Source organism: Kogia breviceps, chromosome 15 (genome assembly GCF_026419965.1).
Source record: "Kogia breviceps isolate mKogBre1 chromosome 15, mKogBre1 haplotype 1, whole genome shotgun sequence".
NCBI lineage: Eukaryota > Metazoa > Chordata > Mammalia > Artiodactyla > Physeteridae > Kogia > Kogia breviceps.
Window position 1 is genome coordinate 74,946,084 of NC_081324.1, and position 22,330 is coordinate 74,968,413.

Sequence of the window (22,330 nt, forward strand, 5' to 3'; positions counted from 1 at the left end):
GGCTCTCGTGAAAGTTGTTTAAAGAAGACATACACTTGTGAAATTATAATTAACAAATCTGAACGATGCAACATTCAGACAGTTACTGAGAATCTGCTTTGGTTCACTCAAGGCACTGACTGAAGGGATGGATGCACAAGTGGTTTGTGTCCTCAAGCCACTCACTATCTAATGGGAGAGACACGCAAACATATGGTTACAGCACAATGTGAAATGTTCTCAAATACGTTTAAATTGGTATGGGAATCCAGGTCAAGGAGCAGCTAATTCTGCCTGGGACATTCTGAAAGGCAAAACACGGTGGCAGATACACGGCATATGTGACGTCACTCTCCAGTCTACGTCTGTGGCAGACATTGGTCACATCCATCTTAGCACTGAGCACAACGCACTGACCTTCTGCATCCTTCTCAACACAGTGTTCCAGACAGCTATTGCCAGGCAGTCAACACTGATGTGATGAATGCTATCTGCCAGTTAAAACAGTGTTCAGCAATGGGATACAGATGATTAGAACTCTTGATCTCATGGAAGAGAACTGGTCTGGAGAGAGGCATGAGGAAACTTAAATCCACTTGTGGCTTTGACATGTATGCCATGTAGACTTGGGTCATTTAATCTCTTTGAACTTGGTTTCCTCTAAGTGACTCTGATTCTTGGAGTTCTGAGACAAGAGAGGTGGATCCAGTTTGGGTGTTCAAGGAAGGCTTACCACAAGAGGCGACATTTCAGGGAGCTTTGAAGGAAGGGCATAATTTGCATCAACAGAGAGCTGTGTGTGCGTGTATGTGTGTGTGTGTGTGTGTGTGCACCCACGCATGCACATTCTAAGAGTATGAGGCAATTGGTAAGTAGGCAATGGGCGGATTTCAGAATCTACTCCCATCTACCTTCTCCAAAATAAAAAGCAAATATACCCCCTGCAGTCTACTCTGTGGAGTGGGGAAACTGTAGTGGGGGTCCAATTGCAGTACCTGCCAGGAGACAGTCACAATCATGGAAAAAGTCCTTCCAGGGAAGTCTGTGCGTGGGGAGGGGCTCTGTGAGAGGTAGGGGCCAGTGGGTGGCAGCAACCTGCTGCTCCTACCTTTTGCATTTCAAATTCTATGTCCCTCAACAAGGGTTCCATTTATCTTCTCAGCAGGGCCAGGTGACCTGAGCCCACGAGGACACCCGCTGATGGGTGGAAGAGCTGTTTGCCATGCAGACCTGTGACCCACAGCTGTGCCCTTGGAGGGGCTGTCCTCCAAAATGAAACCGGGGCAGAGCCATGTATAGCTTGGTTCAAGCCTTTCCTGTGTACTTTTCTCATTCCACCTGTAACTCAATTGACCACTCAGCAAAATGGTTCCATTATGTAGAATCCGCAGTCACACTGCTTGGGTTCACATTCTGGCTCTGCACCCTCTTCCACTGTTGGTGGGAATGTAAATTGATACAGCCACTATGAAGAACAGTATGGAGGTTCCTTAAAAACCTAAAACTAGAGCTACCATACGACCCAGCAATCCCACTACTGGGCATATACCCTGAGAAAACCATAATTCAAAAAGAGTCATGTACCACAATGTTCATTGCAGCTCTATTTACAATAGCCAGGACATGGAAGCAACCTAAGTGTCCATCCACAGATGAATGGATAAAGAAGATGTGGCATATATACAGTGGAATATTACTCAGCCATAAAAAGAAACAAAATTGAGTTATTTGTAGTGAGGTGAATGGACCTAGAGACTGTCATACAGAGTGAAGTAAGTCAGAAAGAGAAACAAATACCATATGCTAACACATATATATGGAATCTAAAAAGAAAAACAAAAGGTTCTGAAGAACCTAGGGGCAGGACAGGAATAAAGACACAGATGTAGAGAATGGACTTGAAGACACGGGGAGGGGGAAGGGTAAGCTGGGACAAAGTGAGAGAGTGGCATGGACATATATACACTACCGAATGTAAAATAGATAGCTAGTGGGAAGCAGCCGCATAGCACAGGGAGATCAGCTAGGTGGTTTGTGATCACCTAGAGGGGTGGGATAGGGAGGGTGGGAGGGGGACGCAAGAGGGAAGAGGTATGGGGATATATGTTTATGTATAGCTGATTCACTTTGTTATACAGCTGAAACTAACACATCATTGAAAAGCAATTATACTCCAATAAAGATGTTAAAAAAAAAAAAAAACCTCTGGCTCTGCCATTTCCAAACTCTGTGACCTTTTAGGCAGGTGACTTGCCATCTCTGAGCTTTAGTTTCCTCATCAATAAAATACTGGACAATTATAGTACCTACTTCATAGAGGGGTATGTAGACTCAATGAAAAAAATCTAGGTAAACACAGTGTAGTACCTGGCTTATCATAAATATTCACTAAATACTACTATTTCATTATAAGTTATAATTTTTCCTCTTTTACCCTGTCTTCCCCCTGATGGATTGTAAGTGGTTGAAGCAAAAATAAATAAATAAATAAATAAATAAAAAACCTTTTTGTTCAAATAACTGAAGGATCTAATATTATTGGCCTCAGGTATGGCTGGATCCAGGGACTCAAATAATACTATCAGGACTTTCTCTTCCTCTCAGATCTATTTCCCTTTGTGTTGGCTTCATTCTTCAGTATGTTCATTCTTGCTAGTGGCAATTCAGGTGTACCTCTATCCATTGTAATAACATTTCTCCAGCAGAAATGGAGATCCTTTCCATTTCTGGGTCCTGAGAGAATCTAGGATTGCCTCTCATTGGACCAGTTTGTCATGTGCCCATCCTTGATCCAGTCACTATGACCAGGAAGATGGAATAAACTGATCGGTCAGATTTGGGTCATGTGTTCATCCCTTGGGAAACCACAGGGACTGAGAGTGGACCAAAGGTCATTCCCCAAGGGATGTTGGATACTGGGCAGATAAAAACAAGAGATTTCCCCCCCACCACCACCACCAACATGGCAAAGCCCTTCTCATCCTTTAAGAAGAAGCTTGAATTTCATCTCAGTGAAGCAACCCCAAATCTGCTACCCCCAGGTTATGTCATATATGATCTTTACTATCAGCCCACAGTTCATACAGTTGTGAATAACTCTCCCTCAAGGAGAGCATTATCAGTGTTGTAGTCTCTGGGCACCTAGCTCTGTGCCCCGGGTATTTAAGAAATGTTCACTGAATGAGTGAATGAGGCCAGAGTGTCGTAGTCCTTGACCAGTTTGCCCTCAGATCCACTGCTCTCCGTTCCTTGTTCTATTATCATGGGGAGAGGGGAGCCTTCTAGGCTGCATTTTAGCCTCCCTGGCTTCTGCCTGAGGGCAGCCAATGGGAGACCTTCATAGGATATTGGAGGACAGGAGGGAGGGAGAGCCTGGCGCAGTTCTTTTCTACCTCCCTCTACCTTGAGAGGCTTCTTTTGCAATGGCTGCATCTCCTCAACAGCTCCAGCTTTTGCCTTGTGACCCTGGCCCCTGGGCTCTGGTAATACCCTTTCCTCCTTCTGACTATCCAGACCTAGAGACAAGTGTGGCTTTTTGCTGTGGCTAATCTCTGGGTAGTCTTACCATCCCATCTTGGCTTCTGATCTTTTCTGTCCCCCATACAACCAATTTCCAGCATTAAGTTTCATTTGTTTGAAATACTTAGAGTGGTGTCTGTTTTCCTGGTTGGGATCTGATTGATACCAACCTGTTAGAGGGCTGCATTTGGAACCCTCATACCGTTGGGAATGCACTTGCTCTGTATAATCGTCTGACCCACAAAGGACTTTGGTTTGTCCTGAGAGGAATTTTTCAGCTGTTGGTTTGAGAGAGAGAAGTCATCTTTTTCTGAAGACTCTGTATTCACTGAAAGTTCTCCATTCATCAGACAGCCCTGCTGCTTGTCTGCATGGTCCCAGCTTGTTAGGGAGGGGTGTATCAGTGGGAGAACCAAAAGATATTCATCGTGGAAGTGGTAGAGAGGAAGGTGTGATGTTTCAACTGAATATGTGTTATTACTGTTATGCCCAAATTCCAGTTTTTTGGGAAGAAAGGCCAGCCTCCCTAAATTTGGACTCTGAGATGTTAGGGGTGACTTGTGAGATTATTTCCGCCCACAGCAAGGGTAGAAGCAGTTAAGAGAAGACTCCACAGGTCCCTGATGTTCCTCACAGAACAGAGAATGGACAAGCAGTGCTTGTTTCCCAGAAGCAGACCCTGAGATGAGGATTCATGTGAAAAGGATTTATGAGGAAGCATTCTCAGGGGAAACTGGGAGGGGAAGGAGGGAAATAGGGATCTCAAGGGAAGGAAAAGAGGCCGTGCAGGGACGTGGTACCAAGGACAGTTCCAAGGGGGTAATCTTCACTTAATCCTGCAGGGGCAGCTCTGGAGACAGTGTAGTCAAACCTTGGAGTTGTCCCTATAGGAGGCGAGGGGGTTGGAGTATTTGCGCCCCTGCACCTGTCAGTCACTAGTTAAGGGAATTCCCAGACTTTTGGGGTTCTCTGTGTCACCTGTGAGGCAGCCAGCATGCATGAAAATGGTAAAGGGATCCAAGGCAATCTGGATGGAGCCCTGACAGTGGTTGCCACTTCTCCCCAGAGCAAAATAGCTCAGTCTTTAGAGCCCCAGTTCAAATCCTCAGCAACAGAACTCTGATTGGTACTGTGTGAGTGTGTTGACCACCCCTTGCTCAAACAGGTGTGGCTGAGGGATTGCGTAGGACATTAAACGGCCCATTTGAAGGAAGGTTGTAGGTGGAGCAGGGTTAATAAGAAAGAGCTAAGGGGAGCCGGTCACATCCCTAGTACAGAGATGTTCCTCAGCAAATGTATGTTGGAAGAATGCTGTGTACCTGGCGCCGGGGCCAGGTTCCTAGCGGATGCAAAGATGTCAAAGCCAAGAGCGTCTTCTTTGAGATAACACTGGGATAGTGGTTTCCCCAACAGCCACGTGAATTTTCCAAGGGCTAGGACCACATCTTATTGAGGCTTCTGTTCACACAGATCTAGCACACAGTAGGTGCCTAGTAAATGTTGGTTAAGCTGAATTGATGTTTGTTGAATTCAGCTGTGGGGAGGCAATGCTGTTTTGCTCCCACCCCTCACTGCCCACCTCCTTGATCTCACCCTCGGCCATTTCCTCTGACTCCACCCAGAATGAGAAGGACCCACCAGGGCAGCAAGGAGGTTCTAGAGTGGAACCCTGCCGAATAGGATGTCATGATGTTTGAGTTTCAGTCACAGCCTTGCCTGACTGTATGAAATCAGGGTCCCCACTTCCCCAGTACAATGAGGAGGGGCCTTGCTAAGGTCCTTGTTCATGCCACCATTCAGAAATGCAGTTAATGATGTGGTCAAATGGTCAGTGTTGGAGAAAGGCTTCTGAGGTCAAGGCCAGCTCTTCCATTCTCTGGTGTTTGCCTTTGGGCTAGTTACTTGACCTTTCAGTGCTGTAGTTTCTCATCAGAAAACTGGCATGGTAATGACAGCTCTTCGTGGGGATTGGATAAGATGTTATTACAATATTCTTCAGCCATAATGGACTGATAGAGGCTGCAGCATGGAGGAACCTTGAAAACAGGATGCTGAGTGGAAGAAGCCAGAGCTGAAAGGTCACATACTGTGTGATCCCACTTATGGAAAATGTCCAGAATGGGCAAATCTATAGAGACAGAAAGTAATTCGTGGTTGCCAGAGGCTGGGGGCAGGGAGAATGAGAAGTTAGTTTCTAACAGGTACAGGGTTTCTTTTGGGGTGATGAAAATGCTCAGGAATTAGATAGCGTTAGTGGCTGCACAACCTTGTGAACATTTAAAAACTACTGAACTGTGCAATTTTATTTTTTATTATTTTTATTGAAGTATGGTTGATTTACAATGTTGTGTTAGTTTCAGGTGTATGGCAAAGTGATTCACATCTGTCTATCAAAATCCATATATGTATCCTTTTTCAGATTCTTTTCACTTACAGGTTATAACAAAATATTGAGTATAGTTCCCTGTGCTATACAGTAGGTCCTTGTTATTTATCTACTTTATATATAATGGTGTGTATATGTTAATCCCCAACTCCTGATTTATCCCTCCCCACCCCCACTTTTCCCCTTTGGTAACCATAAGTTTATTTTCTATGTCTGTGGGTCTATGAACTGTATAATTTTAAATAGTGAGTTTTATGGTGTGGGGATTATATCTCAATTCAAACAAGCAAACAAAAAGATGTGGTTTGTAAAGTCCCTAGCTCACAGCAAGTACATGATGAATTATCTTTCCCCTGGGTTATTGCAGTGACCTCCTAACTGGTCTTTGCACCTCTCCCCTTGCTCCCCATCAGTGCACTCAGTGGTTTGTAAATTCATGTCACTCTGGCTCTCTGAACTCTTTTGTGGCACCTGTCTCTCTGAGTAGAAGCCCAGGTCATTACAATGACCTATAGGACCCTATACCATCAGGCTCCTGGCTTCCTCTCTCATAATATCTCTTGGAATTCTTCCCTTGGTCTCTCTGTTCTGGCAGTATTAGCCTCTTGCTGCTCCACAAACACATGCTAGGTATGTCCCTACCTCAGGACCTTTGCACTTGCCATACCCTCTGCCTGAACAAGTGTCCCTTAGATGTCTGCTGGGCTTGCTCTTCTGCCTCCTTCAGGTGATTGCTCAAACATTACCTTCTCAGTGGGATCTTCCCTGACCATTCACTGTATTTAAAATAGAAACCTCTTACCTGGGTGCTCCCTATTCACCTGCCCAGATTATAGTAGCACTTAAACGTTTATTGCCAGAATGTCATGAGGGCAGGATTTCTGTGTGTCTTGTACACTGCTGTCTCCCCAGTACCTGGCACCATCAGTACTCAATATTTTTTGACTGAGTAAATAAGTGTTAGTGCCTACTATAATTGCTAATAAGCTTTCTGAGACTTTTGATCTTTTTATTTTCCTCTCACGAATGTGTCTTGCAGATTTCAACCTGCCACTGTTTTGAGGCTTCTTTCGTCCTTCCAGCGTATTCCTGCTGGGTGTTGGTTTTAGAGGTGTTTTAGAGGTAAACATTGTCCTTGTGGTATAATTATGAAGTTGCTCGAGAAAATAGTTTCATCTCCCTTTGAAGTGAATCCTCTTCTTCTTGAAAAGGCATCCGAACCCCCTACTGAATTCTTCACCGCAGCGAAATTAGTTTCCTAAAGCTGATGGGGAAGCTGATTTGTGTATTGCTGTCAGTTGGAAGGTTTTGAAATTAATTGTCTTAGCTAACCTTGTTGAGATCTAACCATGTTATGTTTAGTGTGTAAAAGCGTTATCTCCTCATTAGTGTCTGGTGGGATGTGGGTCCTGCCTTATTCTCTTTTCAGCAGGAGAATGTACTTTTTGTTGGTTTCAGAATTAAGATGGAGAGCTAAGTGATTGTGGGAAGAACTCTCAGATTGGGAGGCAGATTTTAGAATTTCAATTCTAGAAATATCCCTGAAGTAGACTGATCATATGGCTTGGGGTCAGGCTATCCCTTCTGGACCTTTTGGAGGGGGTACATCCTGAAATAGTTTAAAATTACATAAGTAACAGAGAATACATTTTTATAAAAAATTAAAATTTACAAGCAAAGCCAGTATCACCTTTGACCATGACTCTCCCATGTTCCTAAAGTATCCTATTTGTTAGATGTTTATGTTTCCAGATAATCTTCTACGCATCTGTGTATTAATATGTATAGTATTGTTATATGAATGTGTTTTACATAAATGTACAATACTGTAACATTGTAATCACAACTGGCTTATTCCACCCAACATGTGTCTTAAAGTTTTTTCCATGTCAGTACATATATGTGTGTTATATTTTTAAATAGCTTCACGGTATTTCTACTGGTCAGCTCAGGCTACACAACAAAATGCCACAGACTGGGTGGCTTAAACAATAGACATTTATTCCTCACATTTTTGGAGGCTGGGAAGTCCAAGATCAAGGTGCCAGATGAGTTGGTTTCTGTGGAAGCCCTCTTCTTGGCTCACAGCTGGCCTCCTTCTCTGTGTCTTCACCTGGCAGAGAGAGAGCAAGTTTTGGTGTCTCTTCCTCATCTTACAAGAATGTTAATCCCACCAAGGGTTCCCCACCCTCATGCCTCATCTAAACCTAATTACCTCCCAAAGGACCCACCTCCTAATACCATCGCCCTGGGGGTTAGGGACCCAGCATATGCATGTTAGTGGGGGGCGGGGGGCAACAAACATTCAGTCCATAACAGACAGTATTCCATCGTACAGATATGTCATTACTTACTTAGCCATTTTCTTTTCTTTTTTTTTTTTTTTTACATCTTTATTGGAGTATAATTGCTTTACAATGTTGTGTTAGTTTCTGCTGTACAACAAAATAAATCAGCTATATGTATACATATATCCCCATATCTCCTCCCTCTTTTGTCTCCCTCCCACCCTCCGTATCCCACCCCTCTATGTGGTCACAAAGCACTGAGCTGATCTCTCCCTGTGCTATGCACTGCTTCCCACTAGCTATCTATTTTACATTTGGTAGTGTATGTATGTCCATGCCACTCTCTCACTTTGTCCCATTAACCATTTTCTTATTGATGAATGCTGTACTGTAGTTCTGTCATTCTTAAAGTGAGGAAACTGAACAAATTAAACTTTAAATCGTTTCCATTATAACGTGGGTATAATTGGCATCCCATGTGGCCCAGGCTTTATTCTGTGTCAGTTCAAAGAAATAACAATTTGACCCAAAAATACAGTTGAACACTATTTCATTTATTACTAGATTGTCCGGGAAATCCCCAAAGGTAGTGGTGTGGTGCAGTATGGGCAAGGGTCAAAGTTAGAAGTACGTTCTTTTTAGTGTATTGCTATGTTTGTTGTTTTCAGGTATTATTATTATTTTATTTTGCTGCATTGGTTCTTCGTTGTTGCGCGCGGCTTTTTCTCCAGTTGCAGCAAGCTGGGGCTACTCTTCATTGTCATTTGCGGGCTTCTCTCGTTGCGGAGACAGGCTCTAGGTGCGCGGGCTTCAGTAGTTGTGGTGTGCAGGCTCTAGAGCGTAGGCTCAGTAGTTGTGGCGCACGGGCTTAGTTGCTCCACGGCACGTGGGATCTTCCCGGACCAGGGCTTGCACCCGTGTCCCCTGCATTGGCAGGCGGATTCTTAACCACTGCACCACCAGGGAAGTCCCAAGTATTATTTTGATTCTTTTGATTTCAGGTAGAATTGTGTTTATCCTTATGGAGGTTGGCAAACCAGTTTTCTTTCCGTTTGAATGATAAATGCACACATAGATAAGAGGTATACATGGTTACAAATTAAAAGACAGAAAAGGATATGAGGTTAAAATCCTCCCTCCCACATCTGTTCCCTAGTTCTCTTGCCAGAGACATGCACTAATTCCAGTCTCTTATATATCCTCTTGTCTATGAAAACAAATTGGCTTAAACACAAATGGTGCCATACTGAACATAGTTCGGACACTTGTCTTTTTAATTTTTTACCTATGGAAAAATTCAAACATAAACAAGTAAAGAGAACGATATGCTAAATCCCTCTGTACTCATCATTCAGCTGAACAATTACCAGCATGTTGCCCTTGCTTTTTCAACTATATCATACATCTTGGACCTGATTCCATTTCAGTTTGTGCAGACTTGCCTCATTTATTTTCATGGTTGCTTAGGATTCTATAGTAAGACATCCCATAATTCACTTTACCAGTGTCCTGTTGATGGACATTTATACAGTTTCTAATCTTATGTCACTACAAACAGTGCAACAGTGAATATTCTTTTACATCCCTCTTTGGGCACATATGGGAAGAAATCTGTAAGAAATTCCTGGAAGTGAAATTGCTGAGTCAAAGGCGAATGCCTTTAGAATATTGATACAGATTGCCAAATGGCCCACTAATGGAATTGCATTAATTCTTGCTCTCACATGTAGTATATGAGAGTGTTCATTTCCCCCCATGCTCATCAACATGATGTATTATCACATTTTTTATCTTTAAAATACTCTCTGGTTATGTCTTCAGCTGTGTTTCTCAAACCCAGAAGGGAGATCTGTTTAGTAGGTTGTGAAGTCAATTTAGTGGGTAGAAATCAGCATAGAATAGAATAGAACATAACAGAGAACATCCTTTTTGATAAGGGGAAGCGTTGTTTTGTGAAACTTCTGCTTTGGTCACACATCTGGGTCTGTGTGTGTGTGTATATGAACTGGGTTGTGATGTAAAACATAGTTTTTACCGTGGGTCTTCGTCTAAAGAGTTTGAAAAAGATTGCTCTACAGTGATGGCAGCTACTTTCTAGAACAAACTTCTCTCACTTTCAACTCTCACTCTAAACTTAAAAAAAAAGAAAATCTCCCAAATCCTCTCTTTCTCGCAGTTTCCCTTTCCCTTTCATCTCTCATCTTGTCCTTTGAGAAACATATCCTGATGCAAATTCACTTCAGCCGGTCACCCTTCTGTCACCCGAGCCCACCTCACCTCATGTCAGGTGTGACTTGGTTTGTTTCACAGAAGGAAGCTATTTACATTCAGAGTACATCAGCCTTTCTGGTGAGGAACTGTCCTGTACATTAATTACAGGGCATTTAGAATCCTTGGCCCCAGGCACTGAATGCCAGGCACATCCTCCTAGCCCCTGCAATTTAAAAAATGCCCCTTCTCTACTTTCCTGAGTTCCCCCTAGGAGACTGTACCATCCCCAATGGAAAGTCTTGCTGCTGGTTCTGGGGTGATGGAAACAATGGCTGTAGCTGTACTTGAACAAATTTTGTCTCAGTCACCTTTGCTTTAAAGTCCTTCCTGCCTTAGAGCCTTCAGATGTGCTGTTTCCTCTGTTTGCAACACTCTAGGCCCCCAGTTCCCGCCCCCACCCCCACCCCACCAGCTTGACCATTTCCTCTATTTATCCTTCAGGACTAAGTGCCACTTATTTCAGGAGGTCTCCCCTGTTAGAAGCTCTTTCCCTTCATCTCACTCTGCACAGTTGCAGTGCTATTCTGTTTCTCATTTATTCGGTATATGACCTGAATCTCCCTCTAGTGTTTATGCTGCTCCACTAGGGCAGGGACCCCGGTTGTCCCATCCACAGATGTATCCCCAGTGTGGTGTCTAATATCTAGAAGGCAATCCATAGATATTTCTAGAAAGAATGATTTATATGTGTTCTCGTTTAGAATGATTTATATATGTTCTCGTTTAGTATCAGAGGAGGTACTGATGGACCAATGACCATATCCTAAGGGTATTAAATGACTCTGCCTCCTTTGGTGAGAGGCTCTTTGCTGTCTGCAAAATGATAGCCTGAGGAAATTCTGATGAATTGTCCTAGACAGGCGTATCAGCCAGGGGCATGGCAGGAACAGGCCAGAAACAGAGGTGCATTCAACCCAGGAGATGAACCCAGGAGATCTATGTAAGGCAGGGTTTAGGGAATCTTCCAAATATTGTGCAACAACTAGGGGGCTTGAACCAGCAGGAGAAGGTTACAGCTCTAGGTATTAAGGGATGAGGGGAGGGACAAGTTACCTGAAGCTTGAGAGAGAAAGTTGTGGAGAGCTCCACCTGACAGGGGCAGGGTGGCATTTGGCTAAGGGACTTGGCCAACCCATGGTGACTCCACCGGAGGAGGGCATGGGAATAAATACGCCAGCTCTCTCTCCTCCCATCCCCTGACCTCCTGCCAGGGCCTCCCCTTAGCCGAACCCAATGGGCAAGGGAGCCCAATGATGCAGTCTATATAGGTCAGCCTCCTCTATGCTCAGTCTGTACGGAGCAGGGTGGACAGGGGTGGAGAGTGCTCTGAAGGAGAAACAGAGTTGACTGGGACAGGGATTTTTCTTAGGGGACAGTAATGGTGTGGCCTTGAGAGGCCATGGAATAGAGTGGTTAAGAACATGGGTGCCAGGGAGATCAGCTCGGTGCTTTGTGTCCACCTAGAGGGGTGGGATAGTGAAGGTAGGAGGGAGACACAAAAGGGAGGAGATATGGGTATATGTGTATACGTATAGCTGATTCACTTTGTTATATAGCAGAAACTAACACACCATTGTAAAGCAATTGTATTCCAATAAAGATGTTAAAAAAAAAAAAACCAAAAACCATATGATCATTTAAAAAAAAAAGAAGAAGAACATGGGTGCCAGAGGCAATGTTCCTGGGTTTAGATACTGTTCTTCTACTTCCTAGGTATGTCACTTCTTTCTGCCTCAGTTTCCTCATCTATAAAATGGGAATAATAATGGTTCCCAGTACATAGAGTTGTGTGGGCCATTGAATGTGTTATATAGCATGTCAAGTACTTAGACTAGTGATTGACACATGGCGAGTGCTCAATAATTGCTAGCTCTTATTAATACTGTCAATGGGACATTGTTCTCCTAGGCTTATACAGAAATTTGAAGAGGAGGAGAAAATAAATAAGACCTTTCTTTGAGGGATGGGGATTTGCAGAAGCAAATAGAGGTAAAATATAATGATGGTGGAATTGGTTCCCTGGTGTGGAAAAGATCTTTCATTTCTTTTCCATTAAGAAGCTTGACCCCAGCTTTGAAATTTTGATTGCTAGTACAAATTGAGTTTATTTATTTTTCTCACTTTCAAGCACTGTCATCTTTTTTTCAGAAAAATAATCTATAGGCTGATGGAACATATTTGAATGGAGAGATTAAATTAGTTTTCATTTGCTACTTTGAAATGTTTTAATCCCCTGAAGAGAAAGATTAAAGCTCTTTACAGACGGGAGGGGTGTATTTTTAAAAAATTAATGTTGATATTCAGCATTCCACAGAATCTTCCTTCATTTCCTGGTGTCAGTGGATAGAATCATTTTGTTGCCCACATTACCGCCAGGCCATAGTGAAGGAGAAGCAGGGGTTGGGGGAGGACTGAGAGTACTGGAAAGGAAAATCAAATAACAAGTTTGCTTCATAAAGGCACAAGGGAAGGGAACGATACCAAGAAGATGTACCAAAGCACGTCCTAACAAAGGGACCAGCCAAGTTGTGAAAAAATATATATCTTCTCTATCTTTAGATATCTATGGATTAATTTAACTATAGGGACAGATCTCTATAGAGATAGACATAGATATGCAGATATAGATAAATAGGTATTTTGGAGTAACAAAGTTTTAATAAGGGCAAAGAGTTTGGAATGAATGGAGAACTCTCTCAAGCCTGAGAGGCAAGGTCTCAGACTGTCACTGTGTACAAAGTGTTATGATTATTAAATGTGAATAAAATATTTATGATGAGGGAACACTAAACCTTGCCCAGTTGCCAATGCCCTGGAGACTTCTGAGACCACTGAGTTGAGAGTCCAGAGAACTGGCTTCACCCTTTGGAAATTCCTGTCTTTGGTTTGTTACCCTTCCAAAACATTGCGTCTTCTCAGCCTCGTATCTTGATTATACTATGTCTACTGCTTCCCTTGCAAGGTTTGGGTTAGTGAGTATGAAAACCCTTTGAAGAGTATAAAAGTTGTACAAAGAACATAGTATATGTTTAAAGCATAATAATAAGCAAATAATAAGTATCCATTCATACAGGAAGATTTATTGTCTAGGTATAGTGTGCCAGGCATTGTGCTAGGCCCTGGGGATACATGGGTAACTGACTACTTTGAGGGAGAGAGAGAAACAGTGCTTGATATGTAAGACAGTTGATAGAGATTAAAGTTTATTCTAAGATACTGTCTTGGAGGAGGATAGAGAAATGGATTCATTTTAGATTAAGTCCCATATGCATGTTAAAAGGGGAAGGTAGCCACTGAAAGAATAGAAAGAGTATATAACTTTCCTATTAGCAGTGGGGGAAATAGGAGGCAAGAGAGGCAGAGGGAGGACCATGCAAAAAGCAGGGTAAACAGAAAGCACAAAATAAGATGGTAGAGAAAAATTCAAATATCTCAGTAATCATAATAAATATAAATGGTCTAAACTTGCTAGTTACAAGATAGAGATCGGGGAATTCCCTAGTCGTCCAGTGGTTAGGACTCGGCGCTTTCACTACTGTGGCTCAAATTCAGTCCCTGGTCAGGGAACTAAGATCCTACAAGCCATGTGGCATGGTAAAAAAAAAAAAAGATTTTAAAAAAAGATAGAGATCAGAGATGGAGAGTGGGGAGAATCCAGTATATCTAACACATAAAAATGGAAAAAGGTTGAGTTGAAATATGTTTTTCCTCCCGGGGGTGGATTATAATTGTGTCCAACATCTTTTATCACTACTTTCATTTCCCACTTTCTCTAGGGACTTCATAATAAAGCTGGGATTGAGTTAAATTGGCTGGAGAGAAATCAAGGGTGGCAGAGAAAAGAAATGAGGGGGCATCTATTGAGTCAGGTCTGTGCTGGGTGGTTTTGGAAGGGAACAAACTTGTTTAGGATAGAAATGTTCATTCTGGTATAGCCTATTAGTCAAACACTCAGACTGTGGTGTCGGACAGACCTGGACTGGGATTCCACTTCATTCACTCACTTAACTAATATTTATTGAATACCTGCTATGTGCTAAGAAATTTGCTGGGAAGTTGCTTTAATCTCTCCATGACTTAATTTCCTCATTGTATCAGTTATCTCTTCCTACGCTAATGTTATGTAAGAAACAGTCACAAAACTCCAGTGGTACATAACAATAAACATTTATTACTGCTCACTAGTCTGTAGGTAGCCTGGGTGGAAATGCCAATCAGGACAGGGCTTGGCTAGTCTTTCTGGGCTTGCATAAGGGCTGTGGGTCTCAGGGAGCCGGCTGGTTACAGATAGCCTAAGCTGGGCTTAGTTGTGTCTCATGTGATCTCTCTCATCTTCCAGCAGGACAGTTTGGGTTTATTACTGGGCAGGAGTTCAGGAGAGGAAGTAGAAGTTGCAAGGCCCCCTGAAGTCTAGGCTCCTGACATTCTATTGGTCAAAGTAAGACACAGGCCAACCTGATTCAAGGAGTAGAGAAATTGTTCCATCTCTTGATGGACAGAGATACAAAATCTCATTGCCATGTGAAGTCACATTGCAAGGGCTGTGGGTACAGGAAAAGGAAGAATTAGGGCCATTTTTGCAACCAATCTGCTACAAGCTTCTTGTTATGCTGAGGTAATATTAACACTTACTTCTTAGAGTTATTGTGAGAATTCGGTGAGATCATGCATACAAAGCAGTGATTTTGAGCCAGGCTTGCTGGAAGGACTCAGCAAATAATAGCCATTTCTCCTGCCGTTGTTGGGATCGTTAATGTTATTAATATTATTGATCTGAGTCCTCCTCATCCCTGGGCAATCTGCTCAGTGCAGTTCAGAGGTTCAGATCCCCGAGCCAAGCTTTGCTCCTGCATACCTGATTGCTTTTCCGCTTAATAAAGGAGCAAGTCAGTTGATGGAAAATTTCCTTGATTTTGCGAACACAGATGCCACTGTGTGTTAGCGTCCTTTGACCATTAGCTGTCAAGGCAGCCAGGGCAGAGATCTATTTAAAGAACACGTAGGTGCCTTTGCTTTTTGCCATCAAAGCTGTGCCAGGGAAAGAGACACATCTGAAACAGGGGCAGAGGGTCCTAACATAAGACAGACCTTCGTTTGCCATCTGCATTTACTCAAGAAAGTGGAATTAATTGCCTAATGAGGTTTGGTCTCCTCATGTTAATTAATGATGCAGCAGCCAAATGTTAGTGGTTTGTTATTTGCTTTTATTTGCAAAGGAGAGAGATTGAGTCCCCAGTTAGAAATGCCTCACAGGCTGCAGTTATGCTAAATTCTATAGTCCTGCTCACAACGCCTCAAGCAGGCTGGGTGCTCCTAGTTGAGGTAAGAGAAAAAGGATCATTGAGTCTTGGCTTTGTTGGGGCTCTTGTTTATTGCCAAGGAAAGAATGGCCAAGATGCTTTTCACCATGTGGGATAAACCTCAACGTGGTTGATATTATGGACCTGACATCAGCCTCCTTTCCAAATGGGAGGCACCCGCATTTGCAAAAAGGAATCTACATGTAGGGAGAAGAGCAGAACAAATTTATTGATATAAACCTCCACATATTTTAATTTTTTAAAAGAAGGGAAACACCTCTTTTGAGTTCTACCCCAAAACAGAAGAGCCAGGGATGAAATGTGTGAATCATCAGAAAACAGACAGGTTTTCTTTCTCTTACTTTTAGAAGTAGCTGTCTAGGTACTGGGTTCTGTCGAATGAGAGAGGGATTATATTTGGAAATCCTAATTGTGGAGAGGCTTTCTTTAAAAAGCAGCCTAAAGCCAAACTGGCTCCCACTGATGCTTCTTTGGTTGTTTCTTTTTTTCTCTTTAATCCTTCTGACACTCTGAAAGTAGTTCACACATGGAATTAAAGGAATCCATTTTGTCCATCCTTGATGTTTACTTGACTTTGTAGTTCTTCTGTAGAAACCCCAATCTCATCCTCTGGCCCTCACTTTGAAGAGTGATGTCGGGAAAATTATGAATTTAATTTTTTTAGTTGGAACACTCAAATAGGCTAAAGCAAAAAAAAAAAAAGAAAGAAAAAACACCAAAACAAAAAACAAGAAAGGAATATATTGGCTTATATTATGGACAAGTGTAGGAGCTTCAGGCATGGCTGGATCCAGGCACTCAAATAATGGCATCAGGAATCAGTTTCTCACATCGCTCTCTCTTTTGCACAGACTTCAGTCTCAGGCTGGAGGGAGGCAAAGATTCCCTTCAGCGGCTCCAGACTTACATTCTACCAGCTTAGCAATCCAATGTAGAAGGTATGCCTTCTTCCTAAGAGCACTAGCAAAGTTTCAGATAGGAATCTCATTGGCTTGCATGGGGTCACATGCCCTTCTCTGTACCAGACATTGGCTGTTATGGCCAATTCAATAGATACATTGGTCAGGCTTGGGCATGTGCCAGCCCCTGGAGTAGAGGGAGGCATCAGCTCCACCCAGACCTCATGGACCAACTATGGGGGAGAAGTGAGTTACTTGAAAGGCAGTCAGGAGCAGGGAAACGTGTGCTGCTTGGGCAAAGGTAACAGATGATTTGGGGATCATGCGCTAGTCTGGGTCCTTCAGGAAGCAGACACCAAGACGGGATTAAATATGCAAGGATTTAATTAACAGAAACACCTATGGGAGAAAATAGAAAGGGAGCTGGGAAGGCTTGGAGAGCCATCAGACCCCGAGGGAAGTAAGATTCAGTGGGAGTGTCCTAGACTCCCGTGCATTGTAAGGAAGTTCCAGCAAGGCGTCAGGAGGCCTTTCCTGTCAGTCTCTGTCAGAGGAGTCCCATGTCTCCCTGATTAGGCCTGTTTTAGTATTCCTGCTGTGTTCGGTTACTGGCTGGGAACAGCCTATGAGAAGCGTGGCCTTGTTTGCACCAGTGGATTTGAGAGCACAGCCGCTGGGGCCCTCAGTCAGTTACGCTTCCTGTAGCTGAAGTTCTATAAGGCACTTTCTCATGGCTCTCACAGATAATAACTCATATTTATAAAGTATATCATAGATTAAGAGGTGCTATAATAGGCCTTGGCTTAGTTAATGCCTGTCATACAAATAATATTGTCATCACCTTTTCCCATTTTACAGATGGGGAAGGTAATACAGGAGAGGTGATGATTTGTCCAAGGTGCTCCGCTCCACCAGTTAGTGAAGAGCTGGACTCAGATCCTGACCTGCGTCCTTACCTATCATAACCCCTCTGCACTCAGTTGAATTGCATCCCCCAAATTCATGTCCACCTGGAACCTCAGAGTGTAACCTTATTTAGAAATAGAGTCTTTGCAGATATAATTAGTTACGTTAAGATGAGGCCATGCTGGATTACGGTGGGCTCTAAATCCAGTGTGACTGGTGTCCTTCTAAGAAGAAAAGATGAGGACACAGCCACGGAAGAGACAGAGGGGAGAAGGCCATGTGGTGGCAGAGGTAGAGATTGGAGTGATGTAGCCACAAGCCAAGGATTACCAAGGATTGTCAGCAACCACCAGAAGGTAGGAGAGATTCATGGAACAGGTTCTTCTCTACAGCCTTCAAGAGAGAGCATGGCCTTGTTGACACCTTGATTTGGACTTCTAGCCTCCAGAACTGTGAGAGAGTAAGTCTGTGGTTTTAGCCATCCAGTTAGTGGTAATTTGTTATGGTGGCCCTAGGACACTGACACCCTCTTAAAAGAACCTGTCACCCCTCTGGTTCCCCTCTCTGTTCATGCTGTGTGACTCTGCCCCCCACCCAGCACCATGGGCATTGCTGATTGGATAAATCCAAAGCCACAGAGTCTGTGGTGAATTAGTAGAGGCATAGAAATGCTGGGCCAAGAAGATTTGCGTCATATGCAAGTCCAAGGATAGTGTCTGAAAAAGAGACATAGTCATGTTGATACCATATACCCCCCGATGGGCTGTGATAAGAAGGGATTCTTGCTCAAAGTCCATAACTCCAGTCTAATCATGAAAATCATCCAAAAAAAACCAAATTGGGGAGATATTATACAGAATATCTGATCAGTACTCATCAAAAGTGTCATGCTCATGGAACAAGGAAAGACTGAGAAATTCACAGATTGGAGGCGTTTAAGAGATGAGATGACTAAATGCAATGTTGGATCATAGAACGACCAAAAAAGACATAAGTAAAATCTAATGAAGTCAGTTAGTATTGTACCAATGTTAATTTCTTAGTTTTGACAAATGTACCATGGTAATGTAAGATGTTAACATAAGGAAAAGATGAATGAAAGGTATATGGGAACTCACAGCTTTTCTGTAAACCTATAAACATTACAAAATAAAAAAGTTTATTTAAGAAAAGAGACAAGAGGCAGAGAAGCAAAAGCAAAGAAATACTCTGGGGCCATTCAGAGATAGAGAGAAACCTTAGTTTATGATGTACCTCTTTCAAATTATATCCTGTCCCTGGATATATCTGTCCATCCATCCATCCACCCATTCATCCATCTATCCATCCATCCAACAAATTCTTATTGAGCATCTGTTATATATCAGATACTATTCTAGGTTTTAGCGGTATAGCTGTAAAGGCTCTTAGGTGTCTGATCTCATGAAACTTGTATTCTTATAAGAAGAACAGACTATGTGTCTACACAGTTTAATAATAAACCATCAGATGGTGATAACTGCTATGCAGAAAACCAAAATAGGCAATGAGGGGGAGGTGATCAGAGAAGGCCTCTCTGAGGAAGTGACTTAAACTGTACCTGATGGGCAAGAAGGAAACCTGGCATGCAAAGAACAGGAGGAAGTGCAGTCCAGGCAGAAGGAATGGCTGGTGCAAAGGCCCTGGGGTGGGAACAAGTTTGGGTGTTCAATAAACAGAACAAAGGCCTGAGGCCAAAGCATAGTGAGAGAGGGAAGGGTAGTAGGAGGTGAGAGCAGAGAAGCACACAGTGGGAGTAGGGGGCAGATGATACAGGACCTGTAGGGCAGGTAAAATCTTTTTTAAAAAAAAGTACAGTGGGAAGATACCAGAGAGGATTTTAGGAGAGGGAATGACATGTTTTGGTTTGGTTTTGAAGATATATGCCTTTGGTTGTATGCAGAGAATGCACTGTAAGGACATAAGCTTGGAGGAGGCAACTGAAGTTTACTGGTGAGTTGATAATGGCTAAGAGGCTGGAGATTGGACTCAATGAGATCTGTCTTTACAATAAGCCTCTCTTTTCACTCCAGCTACTTGGAGGGGTTTCTGTTTCTTGCAGCCACATATGCACTGATTATAACTCAGGTCTTCTGATGCCACATCTCTTGTTTCCCCACTGTGCTGTGAGGTCTTCTGTGAAGTTAGCAAAGCTTCTTCTGTTAGTATGTCTTACTTTTCTTATTCCTTGTCTCTCCCCCCTTTTCTCCTCTCTGTGTAGCCAGAACTCACATAATATTTCTCTTCGTGAGGCTCACTTTGACCTCACCTCTGAGAAAACACCTCATGATCCCTCATTTTTCTCTTCTTTCTTTAAAACTTACCTGCCCCGTGTCCATTCAATCAAATCTCTTGAGAAGGATAGGGTGATAAATGTAATCTCAATACATTGGAAAGGAGTGTTTTTCCAGATAACAATGGCGTTTCTGTGGTGATTTTTACTGCCTTCAGACTGAACAGGCATTCTTTTAATTAATTTATTTACTTATATTTTGTTGTGCCCAGTCTTAGGTGCCGCAGGCAGGCTCCTTAGTTGTGGCATGCGAACTCTTAGTTGCAGCATGCATGTGGGATCTAGTTCCCTGACCAGGGATCAAACCCGGGCCCCCTGCATTGGGAGCGTGGAGTCTTAACCACTGCGCCACCAGGGAAGTCCCTGAACAGGCATACTTTGAACTCTTACTATTTGCTGAGGTTTTTTTTTTTTGCTTTTTTTTTTTTTTTTTGACTGTACGCGGGCCTCTCACCGCTGTGGCCTCTCCCGTTGCGGAGCACAGGCTCCAGACGCGCAGGCTCAGCGGCCATGGCTCACGGGCCCAGCCGCTCCGCGGCATGTGGGATCTTCCCGGACCGGGACACGAACCCGCGTCCCCTGCATCGGCAGGCGGACTCTCAACCACTGCGCCACCAGGGAAGCCCTTGCTGAGCTTTTTACTGGGTCCTTTCATGTGTTTCAATCCCCTTTGATCCTTATAAACATCTAGGAAAGTAGATACCCTTACTCCCATTTTACATGTGAGGATGGAGAGGCTAAGAATCTCCTCTCCCTTTCCCTGCAATGAATTATGGCAATATCACAGTGGGCCAAGGAGGAGAAATGATTTTGTGCTTTGATGCCCCTTAAGGTTGACTAGAGAATGACATACAAATTCTTATGAAAAGTACCCTCTGGAACTTATCTGGCTCCCCTGAAAAAACAGTAGGCATTTTCAAATGCAGCCAGATTCTTGTCCCCTGTGGCTTTCTCTCTCTTTGTTTCCTGTGCTAGAAAGGGTTGGCGTGAGGTTCCTGGGTTTGCTGTCTGAATGAGCAGGAATGTCCCATGTGGCTGCAGCTTTAGAAGCATCAGCTCTGGGGCAGGAGATCTGCAGCTGACCTCCTCCACAGCCATCACTTCCCATCTTTGCTCCTATCCTCCTCTTCAGTGTGTTCCAGATCCATGAGAGGGGCCCTGGGTGAATGGGTGGACTGAATTTCTGCTCAATTTCTTTGCAGTTTCCTGGGTGTGGTGATGATCTTGGAAGGCTCAGTGAGCTATAGGCATCCAGCCCAGGGGAAAAACCTTTTATCCAGGAAATAAATGGCTAGCAAAAATTATGCCCTTTTTCATTCATTCATTCAGCTGTTTATTTAGTATTTATCCTGTTAGGTACATAAGACAGATGTAGTCCCCTGTCCTCAAGGAACTGCTATCTGGATGTAGCTAGCAACTCTGGCATTGATTTTCTGGGGTGATGATCTAGTCTAGGTCCTTTATTTTCCAGGGTTGCTGTAATCATTAAACAATATCCTGCATGTAAAGAACTTAGCTAAGGTCTTAGGAAATTGTTGTTATCAACCTTCATAAATTCTGGGGGGGGAGCAGTCAGGGATCAGAAAAGAGGAACTATCAGAAGGGTCTCCCTGGAGGAAGTGACCTTTGAGTCTCTAAGCTTGGCAAGAGCAGGGATGGTATTACTTTTGCATCCTTCTGTATCCCCAGCGTCCGGCACATAAGTTGGCTCTCAGCATGTTTGCTGAGTGAATAAATGAATGCCTGACCAGGACTTTGAAGGAGGGATATAATGTGCACGTAGAAGGACCTTTCTAGCATTTCTCTCTTCCCGGGGACCATATTTATTAATGGGGTCAAACCATATATACCATTTTGTAGGGTTTTTAAAAAAATATGGAGATTACATCTGTTTAAGGTTATACCAAGACTATCAAGGTGTGGGGCTGCTTCACCTCCCCTGGTATGGAATATACCACATTGATTTAAATGACCCTCCTGTTGTTGGACATGTAGGTTGTTTCCAATTTGTCACCATTATAAGCATTGTCGTGATGATAATCTCTGTACATTCATCTAATTATTTCTTTAGGTTAAATTTGTCAAGAGAGTCTCATGGGTCAAAATGGTAGGTGTGTGTAATTTTTAAGGTTTTGGACACATAGAGCTAGACCACCCTCCAGGAAGGCTGTGCCGACGTACGTTGCCACCTACCGATCAGCTAATCTGATCACCAGTCTGCTTCCTGAGAGGTGGCCTCTCACCACTTCCATAGCACTTTTCACTGCCTTGCCTGCTTGGCCAAATGGGATTGGTGGGGAGAGCTAGCCTCTTCCTTTTTCAAGCCCGCTGGATATCTGTCGTGTCTTGTTAGGATTACATACATAAATGTGGTGTTGAGAAATCTCCTTGGAGGAGAGGTGCCCCCCAGATGTTGAAGCAAGTACTGGAGTAGGGAGGGAGGAAAGCTT

The 22,330-nt window shown here is 43.3% G+C and overlaps 1 protein-coding gene across 5 annotated transcripts in view; it reads left to right on the forward strand.

Moving 5' to 3' along the window:
- The window catches only part of RPH3A (rabphilin 3A), a 252,545-nt gene that overhangs the window by 124,635 nt on the left and 105,580 nt on the right, over nt 1-22,330 (forward strand). The window lies entirely within an intron of this gene.